At 46.9% G+C, this 15,511-nt stretch overlaps 1 protein-coding gene across 3 annotated transcripts in view; it reads right to left on the reverse strand.

Annotated features, from left to right (window-relative positions):
* Nucleotides 1–4,650, reverse strand: part of RNF44 (ring finger protein 44) — a 93,126-nt gene extending 88,476 nt beyond the window's left edge. For 2 of the 3 annotated variants that reach the window (XM_073620459.1, XM_073620454.1), the window contains exon 1: nucleotides 4,330–4,649. The gene's annotated coding sequence lies outside the window, so the exon portion shown is untranslated. Of the gene's footprint in view, nucleotides 1–4,321 lie in introns of all 3 variants that reach the window. The other variant, XM_073620456.1, reaches the window with a different exon arrangement.
* Between the last annotated feature and the right edge of the window lie 10,861 nt (nucleotides 4,651–15,511).

Genomic DNA, 15,511 nt, shown 5'->3' on the forward strand with positions numbered 1-15,511 from the left:
GGCTTCAGTGCAAGTGACATCGGTCCCGAAGAAGAAGAGGCGAAGCGCCTCATCTGTGCCCACCAATACCGCCTTCCAGTGCACACACGAATGAGTGCATAAGTGCCAGCAATCAGTGCCACCTATCAATGCCCACGAGTGCCACCTATCAATGTCCACCAGTGGTGCCAATCAGTGCCAACTATCAGTGTAACCTACCAGTGCCCATCAGTGCAGCCTCATCAGCGTACATCAATGGAGAAAAATTATCTGTTTGTAAAATTTATTAAGAAAATATAAAACGATTTTGTATTTTTTTTTTTAAATTTCGGACTTTTTACATTTTTTTTAACAAAAAATAAAAAACCCAGGAGGTGATCAAATACCACCAAAATAAAGCTCTATTTGTGGGGAAAAAAATGATAAAAATTTCATTTGGGTACAGTGTTGTATGACCGTGCAATTGTCGTTCAAAGAGTGACAGCGGTAAAAGCTGAAAATTGGTCTGGGCAGGAGGGGGTTTAGGTGCCCAGTAAGCAAGTGGTTAATAAAGAAAGGAAAATGTTGGAGGTACAGTAAATACGTACTTTGATTCATTTTAGTGGGACATTAGGATTGATGAATTTTCATGCTTGGGTATACAATAGTTGTTCTATTTCCAAGTAGTACAAAGATGTCATCACCCCAGACATAAGCTGCCTACACGTTACAATCTCATTACCTACATAAAGGAGTACCAATTATTCAATGCAGTAACCCAGAACAACCAAACAGAAATCAGATCAGTACTGATTGGTTGGTATGGGATACAGCACCCAGTAATAAGAACTGAATAAAGCAGACCGGTCTGGTCTAGTGTACAGAATATGTCCAGATCATGTCCAGATCATGGCCCTAGATATTAGACACAGTATTCAGCAAAGTGTTTTCAGGCCAAGGGGAGATTTGCCACTTGTGGACAGTGTGCACAGTGATCAAATAGGGAAGGTGAGGACAGGCCTAAGCTGGTCTGCCTTTTGTGGGCGGTCTGCACAGTGACCAGTCATGGAAAGTGCTGAAAGTAAACATAAGCCTGGAGGTGCTCTACCTGTTGTGCACAGTGATCAGACATGGAAAGTAAACACAGACCCCCAATGCAGCTCTGCAGGTTGTGACCATCGTGCACAGTGTTCTGTTTGGCCTGTTTCACAGGAGCCTCAGCTTGTAGAAGAGTAGTGTGAACAGGAAGCTTTTAAAGTACCATTCAGCTCCAGTTTGTAAATGTTACATAGTAGGTGAGGTTGAAAAAAGACACAAGTCCATCAAGTCCAACCTATGTTGAACACAGTACCTAATGGGAGAGCTGATGTCTGCTTTAACCACTTGCCGCCTGCCATATAGCAGAATGACGGCGGCAAAGTGGTTTCAATATCCTGACCGGACGTCACATGACGTGATCAGGATATTAAGCTGCTGCGCGCATCGCGGCGATCGTTGTCGCGGGGTGTCAGTCTGACACCCCGCAACTCCGATCTAGGTAAAGAGTCTCAGACAGACATTCTTTACCACGTGATCAGCCATGTCCAATCACGGCAGATCACAATGTAAACAGGAAGAGCCATTGATCGTCTTTTCCTCACTCGTGTCTGAAGAGCCGATCGGCTGCTCTCCTGATTGGGGGGGGGGGGGGGTCTGTGCTGATTGTTTATCAGCGCAGTCCCCCCCTCGGATCCCGCTCAGGACCACCAGGATGGCCATCCACACTGGACCACCAGGTATGCCCCTCCTAGACCCCCAGGGAAATAGTAATATGTGCCCAGGCAGCTGCCAATCAGTGCCCACTCACAATGCCTACCACTGCCAGTGCCACCAGGGATGCCCAGCAGTGCCACCCATAAGAACCCATCTTTGCAGCCTTTCAGTGCCCATCAGTGTCGCCTATCAATGCTGCATATCAGTGCCCACTCATTGGTGCAACCTCATCAGTGTCGCCTTATCAGTACCGATTAGTGAAAGAGAAAAACTTATTTACAAAATTTTATAACAGAAACAAAAGCAAAACTTTTATTTTTTTTCAAAATTTTCGGACTTTTTTTATTTAACAAAAAATAAAAAACCGCTGAGGTGATCAAATATCACCAAAAGAAAGCTCTATTTGTGGGAACAAAATGATACAAATTTAGTTTGGGTACAGTGTTGTATGACCGCGCAATTGTCATTCAAACTGCGACAGCACTGAAAGCTGAAAATTGGGCTGGGCAGGAAGGTGTATAAGTGCCCTGTATTGAAGTGGTTAAACATACTGTTGCTAGAAGAATTTCTTGAAGCTTGTTGCAAGCCTGCTAGCAGTTTGCCTAAAGTGGCAACCAACACTCCCATTAGGTTCTCTGTTCAACATTTACAAACTGGAGTGGTACTTTAAAAGCTTCAAAGCTTACTGATAGCTCTGCAAATGCTTTTGCAAAGCTTGCTCTACTGTTCTTATACAAGCTGAAGCCAGTGTGAAATCGGCTGTAAAGAAGGCAAACACAGGCCCTGGCATGCTCTGCCTGGTGCAGCCAGTGTGCGCTGCCTGTTGTGGACAGTGTGCACAGTGACCAGGTTAGGAAGATAAACACAGGCCCAGGGGGGAGCTGTGCCTGTTGTGGTCAGTGTGTACAGAGGTAAGTGAGGCGAGTACGGGCCCAGGGGAAGCTGTGCCTGTTGTGGTCAGTGTGTACATAGGTAGGTAGAGTGCAGGCCCAGGGGGGAGCTGTGCCTGTTGTGGTCAGTGTGTACAGAGGTAAGTGAGGCGAGTACGGGCCCAGGGGGGAGCTGTGCCTGTTGTGGTCAGTGTGTACAGAGGTAGGTAAGGTGAGTACGGGCCCAGGGGGAGCTGTGCCTGTTGTGGTCAGTGTGTACATAGGTAGGTAGAGTGCAGGCCCAGGGGGGAGCTGCGCCTGTTGTGGTCAGTGTGTACAGAGGTAGGCAGAGTACAGGCCCAGGGGGGAGCTGTGCCTGTTGTGGTCAGTGTGTACATAGGTAGGTAGAGTGCAGGCCCAGGGGGGAGCTGCGCTTGTTGTGGTCAGTGTGTACAGAGGTAAGTGAGGCGAGTACGGGCCCAGGGGGCAGCTGTGCCTGTTGTGGTCAGGGTGTACAGAGGTAGGTAAGGTGAGTACGGGCCCAGGGGGAGCTGTGCCTGTTGTGGTCAGGGTGTACAGAGGTAGGTAAGGTGAGTACGGGCCCAGGGGGAGCTGTGCCTGTTGTGGTCAGCGTGTACAGAGGTAGGTAAGGTGAGTACGGGCCCAGGGGGGAGCTGTGCCTGTTGTGGTCAGGGTGTACAGAGGTAGGTAAGGTGAGTACGGGCCCAGGGGGAGCTGTGCCTGTTGTGGTCAGCGTGTACAGAGGTAGGTAAGGTGAGTACGGGCCCAGGGGGAGCTGTGCCTGTTGTGGTCAGGGTGTACAGAGGTAGGTAAGGTGAGTACGGGCCCAGGGGGAGCTGTGCCTGTTGTGGTCAGCGTGTACAGAGGTAGGTAAGGTGAGTACGGGCCCAGGGGGAGCTGTGCCTGTTGTGGTCAGCGTGTACAGAGGTAGGTAAGGTGAGTACGGGCCCAGGGGGAGCTGTGCCTGTTGTGGTCAGCGTGTACAGAGGTAGGTAAGGTGAGTACGGGCCCAGGGGGAGCTGTGCCTGTTGTGGTCAGCGTGTACAGAGGTAGGTAAGGTGAGTACGGGCCCAGGGGGAGCTGTGCCTGTTGTGATCAGCGTGTACAGAGGTAGGTAAGGTGAGTACGGGCCCAGGGGGAGCTGTGCCTGTTGTGGTCAGCGTGTACAGAGGTAGGTAAGGTGAGTACGGGCCCAGGGGGAGCTGTGCCTGTTGTGGTCAGCGTGTACAGAGGTAGGTAAGGTGAGTACGGGCCCAGGGGGGAGCTGTGCCTGTTGTGGTCAGCGTGTACAGAGGTAGGTAAGTACGGGCCCAGGGGGGAGCTGTGCCTGTTGTGGTCAGTGTGTACAGAGGTAGGTAAGGCTGTTGTGGTCAGTGTGTACAGAGGTAGGTAAGGTGAGTACGGGCCCAGTGGGGAGCTGTGCCTGTTGTGGTCAGCGTGTACAGAGGTAGGTAAGTACGGGCCCAGGGGGGAGCTGTGCCTGTTGTGGTCAGTGTGTACAGAGGTAGGTAAGGCTGTTGTGGTCAGTGTGTACAGAGGTAGGTAAGGCTGTTGTGGTCAGTGTGTACAGTGTTGGGGTAGGAATGGTAAGTCCAGGCCTGCCAGTTGCGGTCAGTGTGCACAGTGTTGAGGTGAAGAGAAGCCAGGTCTGTAGCGGTAGGTGAGGTAAGTATAGGCCCGGTTAGTCCCCGCTCTCCTCCCTCCCCCGTGCCCTCACACACCTTCTTACCTGGATCCTATGGTCTCCTCCTCAGCCGCTCGTCCTCCCCCTTCCCTCCTGTGCAGTGGAGCAGTCCGCAGGCCCCACCATCCGCTTACCTCGGGCCGCTCATAGACTCCTGTAGGCGGTAATCACCGAGAGCCGGGGGATGGAGACACCGGGACCCCCCCTCCCCGGTACTGAACAGATGGGGCGGGGGAGACTACCGTGCATCACCTACCAGCCGCGCACTCGGCCACAACATACCGCACTCCCCTTAACAAACGCGCAGCCTCAGAGCACCAGGCTACCGTAATAAAGATACCACGTGGACCTGTGAACAAAGAAAGACATACCCTTCTAGTAGTACGACCAATCCACACAGCCGACAGATAGGGGGCCGTCACCGAGCCAGATACTGCGACCAGTCAGAGTGTGTCTTTCATCACTGTCCTTCTGAGCTTGTCAGATGTATGACCTCTGTAATCAGTGGGCTCTACTTGGTATTGGTAAAGGCAGTACCAGTGGAAAAGAGCTTTTATTTGGGGGGTGAGGATGTTTGGGTTTGAATTAAAAAGTTAGTTCACCATAACAAAAAAGCAGCAAATGCAAATAAGGGGTGTCTGTAGATAAAAACAAACTAAAGTTAAATACTGCCCTTGCTATAGCATAGTTGCCAACATTGCAAAAAAAATTTGGACACTTTTTTTTGGCTGTAGGCGGAGCCGTATAATAATTAGGGGGGGCATGCGTTTGTAGGCGTGGCATAGCAAAAAAAAGGAAAACTGCGAAGCGCGCCGCGGCGAAAAATGGGCGTGCTTTATGTGAAATTGTGGGCGTGGCTTACATTTTCGTGGCTCAAAGGGGGTGTGGTTAGAGTCTGAGATGAATGAGGGATGGAGAGGGAAAAGGGGAGAGAGGAATGGAGGGACAGCAGGCCCAGATCCTACACAACAATAGAAATATGTGTATTCTAGAAAGTTTAACAATCAGCAGATAAAGATACTCCAAACTCCTGGTGTTAGTGCTTCAATCATCCCGGCGTACATAGTTACCCCCTCCCCCTGTACATAGTTTCCCCTTTCCCCCTAGTTACCCCCCCTGTACATAGTTACCCCCCTGTGCATAGTTACCCCCCTGTACATAGTATCCCCCATGTACATAGTTTCCCCCACTGTACATAGTAACCCCTCCTGTACATAGTTAACCCCCCTCCTGTAAATAGTTAACCCCCTCCTGTATATAGTTAACCCCCACTCCTGTATATAGTTAACCCTCCCCCCTCCTGTACATAGTTAACCCTCCCCCCTCCTGTATATAGTTAACCGCTGGCCATTTAACTACCCTCCTCCACTTGGCATCTTTAGGAGAGAGAGAAGGAGAGAGAGGAGGACGTGGAGAACCCCCAGGCAGTGGCATCGCTATGGGGGTGCGGTGGGTTGTTGGCGGAACGCACCCTGGTGACACCATCCAGGATGTAGTTGTAGTGGCGTGTGCTGCCGAGCCCCCCCATCAGTGAAGCGGTGACAGCGGTTTGCTGCTCAGCTGAAGAGAACTCAGCAGTGGCACTATGACAGGGGAGAGGCGAACTGCGGGCTGTCAGAAGGTTTCCCCGCTCACCCCCCTCTTTTCCTGTCAGCCGCGCAGGATAAGAGAGAGGGCTCTTTTCAGATTCACCACCCAGCTTCCTGCTCGTTTTTTTCCCATCTCCATTGGCCACAGTGGAGGCCAATAAAAAAAAAACTAGGGGAGCGTCATGAGACATGTAGTCCCGGAAGATGGCGGCCCTATTGTTCTCCAGAGGAAGCCGGCTACACCCCCCCCAGCATGCGCTCTGCTGGGGGAAGAGAGAGAGATCCCAGGAACAAGCTGAGGGAGTGAGCCAGTTACAGGAGACAGGAAAAAGAAAGAGAGGACTGTGTTGGGGGAAGCCAGAGAAAACGCCATGCTGCCCAGCACCACCAGAGAGAGCACTGCACAACACAGGGTGAGCGAAAATCCAGCTGGGGGGATCACTGCTGCTGTTTCGCTCGATCTGGTAAGAGGGCCTGTCCGCCATTACTGATCCTAGGGACTCATGAGATACCTAAGGTGTATCTCATGAGATAATTTATGAGAGCGTGTTTAGGGGCGGGCAGGGTAGGGGTTGGTTGAGGCAAGTAGTGGTGAGTAACTCTTAAGGCCTGACTAGTGGCTCAGGACTTGAAATTTTGAGGCCTGCATTGTACATTCACATCGGTCCCTGCCCTCAAGGAGCTTACAAGTAGGCACTTGGTGCCCACTTTTAATGTACAGAGAGGAAGAGGTGTGGCGCTAAGAGAAAAAGGTGAAGCCTAAAGAGGAAGGGGTGTGGTTTACAGATGACTGGGTGGGTCTTAACTGGAAAGGGGTGTGGCCTTGGCAGGAAGGGGTGGGTCATATTTAAATTAGGCAGTGCATGAGTTTGGTCAGGCCTAGGGCAGCACAAAACCTAAATACACTAAATATAAAACCTAAATATACTGACAAGATAGCAACAATATAGTCAAGATCCACCCACAACCCTGGACCGGCACCCGGCTCAGCCTCTCTGCGAGCCGGAAGACGTCATGTTTTTAGACATTCAGGTCGCATCACATACTAGCTCATTATGAAATACTTACCTTAGAACGATGCCGTGGATCGATGTCGGCCCTCTGAGTACAGCGTGGACATCTTCCACCAGGGTTACTTTCGGGGGAGCCGCCTCCCGAAGAAACGGCACCAGCTCCCCGTTTTTTCAGTGCGCGTGCGCCGATGACGTCGGCAGCAGCGCATATACTGAATATCTCCTAAACTGTGCAAGTTTAGGAGATTTTCAAGGTACCTACAGGTAAGCCTTGTTATAAGCTGACCTGTAGGTAAAAGTGGTGTAACAGGGTTTACAACCACTTTAAGATAAAAAACCTTCGGTGCAGCAGACCCCCCCAACCTCCCTAACACTTACCTGAGGTGCCTCTCTGTCCAGCTATGTCTCAGCCATCCGAGATTTTTCCTCCCTGATTGGCTGAGACACAGCAGGGGCAGCATTGCCAATCAGGGGAGAGAGGGGGCGGGGCCGGGTTGGGGCTCCGTGTGTGAATGGACACAAGGAGCTGTGACTGTGACAAGGTGCAACTTGCTATGGGGGGGCACTGAACAGGAGGGAGGGGCCAGGAGCACAGAAGAGGGACCCGAGAAGAGGAGGATCTGGGCTGCTCTGTGCAAATCCACTACACAGAGGAGGTAAGTATAGGCAAGTTTATTATTTTTATAAGAAAAAAAATCAAGACGTTACAATCACTTTAGGTGCACATGCAAAAAACATGTAAATACACACATTTATTCTACTGCCCATTCTCACCTTTTTGTGCAGGAATTTTCTTCCAGGAATCTGATGTTCATACATCAGTACCATGTGTAAGTACCCTACCAATCAGGAGCCAGTAAGACCAGCTCCAGAGCCTGTGAACACTATCAGCCAATCACAGTGATTGCTAGTTTTAGAATCCTTACCCTGTATAGTTTTTCCTCTGGTGGAAAAAAAAAGATACAGTTGTATTTTTTTCTCATCACTAGAGCTGAAGTCTGTGTTAACAGAAAAAAAATGTGTCACAAAAAAAAATAAAGATAAAATAGTTATAGGTCAGGGCATGATCTAGGTTAGTGTTAAGCTAAGCCCACATTTGTGATTTGTAGGAATGCGCACAAAATAGCGCACATTTTTGCAATGCAGAAAAACATGCAGTCCATGAAGGTAATGGCAGTGCCATAATATTTTTTTTTTTTATTCTTTTTATTGAGGTTTTTGATTAATACAAACATAGCCCACGCAGGGGCTACTTAGTACAGAGAGTGAGGACACAAAAAACAAACAAAAAAAAAACTGTTAAAAAACAAAAAGCATCAAATAATAAAACATGACTAATGGGTGCGTGTAACTCATGCTATACTCATATATTCGCTATACTAAAAACACAGGACCAATTACTGCATAACATTAGGAGTGCCCAAACCCCCCCACAGCCACTAAGGCCCCATTCACACTAGCGCGTTTTTTGATGCATTTTGCATTTTGCAGAAATGCACGGGAATTTTTTAACATGGGTTCCTATGGAACATGTTCACATCAATGCTTTTTTGTATCTCTGCGTTTTTGGAAAGGGTCGGGGACTTTTTTTCATGCAAAAAGCAGCGTTTTGCATGTAATGGATTTCAATGGACAAGCATCAAAAACGCAAGTGCACCGTTTTTGCAGCGTTTTTGGTGCGTTTTTGCCGTTTTTTTTATTATTTTTTTTTTTTTGTAATTTTTTTTTAAGACTGTAAAAAAAAATGAAAAAAAAAAAAAAAAAAAACTCAAAACGCAAATCGCGGCAAAAACGCGGCAAAAACGCGGCTCAAAAACGTGGCAAGCATGAAAAAAAAAACCTCCAAAAACGCTCAAAAGCAACATGCATAGGTGTGAATCGAGCCTTAGGTTGGATTCACACATATGCAGTTTTATTACTTTTTGCATTTTGCGGATTTGCACTAGAGTCATTTTAACATTGTTTCCTATGGAACACGATCTGTAGTGCAAATCTGCAAAATGCAAAAAGCACAAAAAATGCATAGGTGTGAATCCAGCCTAAGGCTCGGTTCACACTGTGACCTGAAAGTCGCGCAACTTTGCCAGGGGACTTCCTGGCGACTTGAGTATCACTTTGATAGAAGTATAGAATAGAAGTCGCTTTAAAGTAGTATAGGAACCTTTTCTAAAGTCGGAGCAACTTCAGTAAAGCTAATTAAGACAGCTCTCATTGACTAAAATGGGATTTCACATGTCACGAAGTTATAGATACTACATCTAAAAGGAGATAGAAGGGCAGTCCCATTATGTCTTAATGGCACCCCCACATACCTTGCTAGCATGCGTGCCAAACTGAATTGTAACAAAGTAACATGCGTTTTGGTGTGTCAAATTTTTTATAAAAAGGTTCATGCACTTTGTTTGTAAAACACTTGAAACTATTGAAATGAATGGGCTGCCCTAAGAGTGATGCACAAAAATGCATAAAATCACACAAGAGCACACACACTCCATGGCACCTGCATAGGTGTGAATGGAGCCTTAGGCTGGCTCTGTACAAGTTTATTTAGGCTCTGTTCACATCTATCCATTTCTAGGAGATCCTCACCTTTTCTCAGGGACACTGTTATGCATCTAATTCGTATGTGACTCCTATTACCTCCGCTCCCGTGGCAGGCATTTCCAGCGATCTCCATACTGCAGTACCACGTGCTCCTATACCCTAGCCCTATGTAAGTATTTAGGACCAGGAAACTTTCTTTCTCTTACCCATTTTTTTTTCCTCTTTTTTGATGTTGTAGTCAAATATTAGACCATATTTATCTTTATGTCTTTTGCAGACATCTGGATGCATCTGGCCCTGATAAAGTGGTTGTATCCATGAAATGAGTTGAGCACTAGGATGCTACCATGTTTTTAATATATCATCTACTTTTCCATCCAGACTATACCATGAAGATTCATACTTTTTTTTACCAATCCACTGACTACTGCAACATGCTGCTCTCTCTCTCTCTCTCTCTCTCTCTCTCTCTATGAATTGTAACATTTGATGGCTTGTGTATACAAATTAAATTATTTTTATAAGTGCACTACTACTGCAATTTGATATAAAATCTGTTTATGTGATTAAAAGTGTTTAAATATTTCCTACCAAGTTTCTGTCTTTTCCCTCATTTAAAGTCCCAACAATCTTCCTTTTAAACATAGATATAGGGATGGAGATGCATTAACCGGTGTGTCTCATTTAAAGCCCCACTTCTCTCCTTTCCTCCTTTTCCCCTTTATTTCATTTATTTAGGCTCTGTTCACATCTATCCATTTCCACTGTCATGTACTTTTCCGTGCATTTGTTCCATTTCTTTTTTTTTTTTTACATGTTTAAGCGCCTTTTCATGCATTTTTTATTTTTTTGGTTCTAGCCCTTTAGTGACATCTTGAGGGATTCCCAGTTCTCTTTATCTGGAGTGGGAACTAAAGCAACTGTCCTGGTGTTCTTTGTGACTGAGCACGTGGCATATCCAGGGCAGGTGATTGTAAACATGAGATGACAAGCTGCCATGTGCTTACCTACAACAAGCTAAAATGCATTAAAAAAAAAGGCATGAAAACACACAATACGCACATGTTCATGTGCTCCCATTGACTTCATATTCAGTGGATACAAAAAGTCTACACACCCCTGTTAAAATGTCAGGTTTCTGTGATGTAAAAAAATTAGACAAATATAAATAATTTCAGAACTATTTCCACCTTATGTGATCTATAAACTGTACGACTCAATTGAAAAACAAACTGAAATCTTTTAGGTGGAGGGAAGTAAAAATAAAAAAGCTAAAATAATTTGGTTGCATAAGTGTGCACACCCTTAGGCCCCGTTCACACTTATACGACTTCAAAGTCGCACGATTTTTACCGCGATTTTTGCCACGATTTTACCGCGATTTGGGAGCAGTACTATTTTGTACGACTTTGCCACATTTTTGGCATTAACAAATGAAAACATACAGACAGTAGTTGGTATGAATCATGAGGGGGAACTCCATGCCAAGTTTAAATAAAAAAACTGGTGTGGGTTCCCCCCCAGGGGCATACCAGGCCCTTAGGTCTAGTATGGATTGTAAGGGGAACCCCCTATGCCGAAAAATCGGCATGGGATCCCCCCAAAATCCATACCAGACCCTTATCCGAGCATGCAGCCCGGCCGGTCAGGAATGGGGGTGGGGACGAGCGAGCACCCCCCCCCTCCTGGACCGTACCAGGACGCATGCCCTCAACATGGGGGAATAGGTGCGGGCCCCCCCCACCCCAAAGCACCTTGACCCCATGTTGATGAGGACAAGGGCCTCTTCCCGACAACCCTGGCCGTTGGTTGTCGGGGTCTGCAGGCGGGGGGCTTATCGGAATCCGGGAGCCCCCTTCAATAAGGGGGCCCCCAGATCCCGGCCCCCCACCCTATGTGAATGAGTATGGGGTACATCGTACCCCTACCCATTTACCTAGGGAAAAAAGTGTCAATAAAAAACACAGTACACAGGTTTTTAAAGTAATTTATTAGGCAGCTCCGGGGTCTTCTTCCATCTTCGGGGGTCTTCTTCCGACTTCGGGGGTCTCTCCGGCGTCTTCTCCCGGTGTCCACATCTTCTGCCGGCTCCACCGCTATCTTCTGCTGCTCTTTTGCCAGCGGTTGCCCGGACTTCTGGATCGTCTTCTTCCCTCTTCTCTTCCAGAGATGTTGACATGACGCTCTCTCCAGCTGCAATGGTCTCTGAGCTTTCCGCAACGGACTTATATAGGCGGTGACCCCGCCCCCCCATGCCGTCACAGTCCCTGGGCATGCTAGGACTGTGACGTTTTAGGGGGCGTGGTCACCGGGTGATGACCACGCCCCCTTATGACGGCACAGTCCCAGCATGTCCCGGGACAGTGACCTCATAAGGGGGCGGGGTCACAGCCTATATAAGTCCATTGCGGAGCGCTCAGAGACCATTCCCGCTGGAGAGAGCGTTGTGTCAACATTGGAAGAAAAGAAGAAGGCAGAAGTCCAGGCCACCGCTAGCAATTGAGCTGCAGAAGATAGCGGAGGAGCCGGCAGAAGATCAGGACACTGGGAGGAGACGCCAGAGAGACCCCCGAAGTCGGAAGAAGACCCGGAGCTGCCTAATAAATTACTTTAAAAACCTGTGTAGTGTGTTTTTTCATTGACACTTTTTTCCCTAGGTGAATGGGTAGGGGTATGATGTACCTCATACTTATTCACAAAGGGTGGGGGGCCGGGATCTGGGGGCCCCCTTATTCCCGCAGACCCCGACAACCAACGGCCAGGGTTGTCGGGAAGAGGCCCTTGTCCTCATCAACATGGGGACAAGGTGCTTTGGGGTGGGGGGGGCCCCGCAGGGCACCCCCCCATGCCCCAAAACACCCACCCCCCATGTTGAGGGCATGCGGCCTGGTACGGTGGGGGGGGGGGGCGCTCGCTCGTCCCCACCCCCATTCCCGACCGGCCGGGCTGCGTGCTCGGATAAGGGTCTGGTATTGATTTTGGGGGGGACCCCACGCCGATTTTTTGGCATAGGGGGTTCCCCTTAAGATCCATACCAGACCTAAGGGCCTGGTATGCCCCTGGGGGGGAACCCACGCCGGTTTTTTCATTTAAAACTTGGCACGGCGTTCCCCCTCATGATTCATACCAGACAGCTGTCAGCACTGCCTGACGCTCATCGCGAAAGGAAAGAAAAGATTTCCTTTCCCAATCAGCGAGCCAGGCTTGTGCTTACAAAGTCGTACTGAAATTGTGTCTATATTATTCAGGCACGATTTGCATGCTACTTGAGGGTTTCACATTGAGGTCTATGGAGTACACCTCGCATAGAAGTTGGACCAAAGTAGTGCAGGGACTACTTTCAAGTCGGCACAACTTAAAGTTGTGCCAATATGAATGGTAGTCATTGAAAATCATGGAGAATGACTTGTCATACGATTTTGCAGTACAAAATCGTGGGGACAAGTCGTATAAGTGTGAAAGGGGCCTTAAACTAATACTTTGTTGAAGCACCTTTTGATTTTATTACACCACTCAGTCTTTTTGGGTATAAGTCTATCAGCATGGCACATCTTGACCTGGCAATATTTGCCCACTTTTCTTTGCAAAAACACTCCAAATCTGTCAGATTACGAGGGCATCTCCTGTGCACGGCCCTCTTCAGATCACCCCACAGATTTTCAATCATATTCAGGTCTGGGCTCTGGCTGGATCATTCCAAAACTTTAATCTTCTTCTGGTGAAGCCATTCCTTTGTTGATTTGGATGTATGCTTTGGGTCATTGCCATGCTAAAACATAAAGTTCTGCTTCATGTTCAGCTTTCAAGCAGAAGCCTGAAGGTTTTGTGCCAATATTGATAGGTATTTGGAACTGTTCATAATTCCCTCTACCTCCTTGACTAAGGCCCCTTTTCCATCTGAAGAAAAACAGCCCCAAAGCATAATGCTGCCACCACCATGCTTCACTGTGGGTATGGTGTTCTTTTTGGTGATGCGTAGTGTTGTTTTTGCGCAAAACATATCTTTTGGAATCATGGCTAAAAAGTTCAACCTTGGTTTCATCAGACCAGAACACATTTTCCCACATGCTTTTGGGAGTCTTCAGATGAGTTTTTGCAAAATTTAGCTGGGCCTGGATGTTTTTCTTCATAAGAAAAGGCTTCCTTCTTGCCACTCTCCTCTATAGCCCAGACATACAGTATCTCACAAAAGTGAGTACACCCCTCACATTTTTGTAAATATTTTATTCTATCTTTTCATGTGACAACACTGAAGAAATTACACTTTGCTACAATGTAAAGTAGTGAGTGTACAGCTTGTATAACAGTGTAAATTTGCTGTCCCCTTAAAATAACTCAACACACAGCCATGAATTAAAAAACATATAAACTAAAAACCTGCCCTGTAGAAGACGTCACGTATGACGAAACATGTAGGGCGTGGCCTTGCAGTGCTTGCCATCACGTGTTTCATGTTTGCACGGGCGTTCGGCCTTTGTTTTTATGCCGGCTTTTTAAATCTAACGATTTCTATACTTGTATTTTTTGTATTCATACCTTTGGCTTATTTAAATAATAAATCCTCTATTATTATTACTACACCATTGGAGTTTTTCCCCTTTTTTCTTACTCATGGATCTTCTGAATCACGAGTCTCCCTCCTGATGCTGCAGCAGTAAGAACAGCTTTGAGTTGGTGGTGCTCGTAACAAGACCCGGACATCTATATCCTATCTGTCCCTGCAGAGGGTTATATCTGCAAGCTCGTATGACCTCGCCACAGAGGAGGTCCAACAAGTGGGGTAAGGGCACATCCATTACTCCTCTCCCACAACTATTGGTGGCTTGGAAGTGTTTCTGCACCTTTTCCCTTTCCACCTTGATGTGACACACCAAGGGAACGGCCTTTCTTCCTCACATATTTTGTTTTTGCTAATTTGTTTTTCACGGACTGAATGTGGTGTCTTTTAAACGATTGGGCGTCCAATCGCATCTTCAGAACTTTCACTTCTTTTTCTACTTTTTTATGGAGATATGATACAATTTCCAATCTTAATTTGTTGTTGTGTTATTTCTCTGCATTGGGATCTAAATATATTGTAACTCCGGGTATTACCCCAAGGAGCTTTCCAATCGTAAAATCTCATTACATGTTATATTTATGCTAGCGCACATTTTTAGTTTATATGTTTTTTACTTTATGGATATTTGAAGTATTTTGTTGCAGCTGCACTTTGTGAATTTAAGCATTTCTATTTATTTTGTCTTGCTCATTAGCGCAGGTTTTTCCACCATTTTTTTACACAGCCATGAATGTCTAAACCGCTGGCAACAAAAGTGAGTTTACCCCTAACTGAAAATGTCCAAATTGGGCCTAATTAGCTATTTTCCCTCCCCCCGGTGTCATGTGATTCATTAGTGTTACAAGGTCTCAGGTGTGAATGGGGAGCAGGCGTGTTTAAATTTGGTGTTATCAGTCTCACTCTCTCACACTGGTTATTGGAAGTTCAACATGGCACCTCATGGCAAAGAACCCTCTAAGGATCTAAAAAAAAAAAATTGTTGCTCTATATAAAGATGGCCTAGGCCAGTGATGGTGAAGTTTGGCACCCCAGATGTTTTGGAACTATATTTCCCATGATGCTCATGCATTCTGCAGTGTAGTTGAGCATCATCGGAAATGTAGTTCCAAAACATCTGGAGTGCCAAGGTTCGCCATCACTGGCCTAGGCTGTAAGAAGATTGCCAAGACCCTGAAATTGAGCTGCAGCATGGTGGCCAAGACCATACAGCGGTTTAACAGGACAGGTTCCACTCAGAACAGGCCTCTGTTTTACATCACAGAAACCTGACATTTTAACAGGGGTGTGTAGACTTTTTATATCTACTGTAAATGCATCTAACATATGGCATGCCTCATGTTTACCATCTCACTGCGCAGATGTGAACAGCCTTATTGGACTCAATGTATTTTTGTGTCAAGTGGTTTTATGCATTACAAAACACACATAAAACGCAAAGGTGTGAACCAGGCCTCAGGGATACCAAAACTATGTAATATGAGGACAAGCCTTTATAGCTTGTATAACAGTGTAAATTTGCT

Source organism: Aquarana catesbeiana, linkage group LG03 (genome assembly GCF_042186555.1).
Source record: "Aquarana catesbeiana isolate 2022-GZ linkage group LG03, ASM4218655v1, whole genome shotgun sequence".
In the NCBI taxonomy this organism is placed as follows: Eukaryota; Metazoa; Chordata; class Amphibia; order Anura; family Ranidae; genus Aquarana; species Aquarana catesbeiana.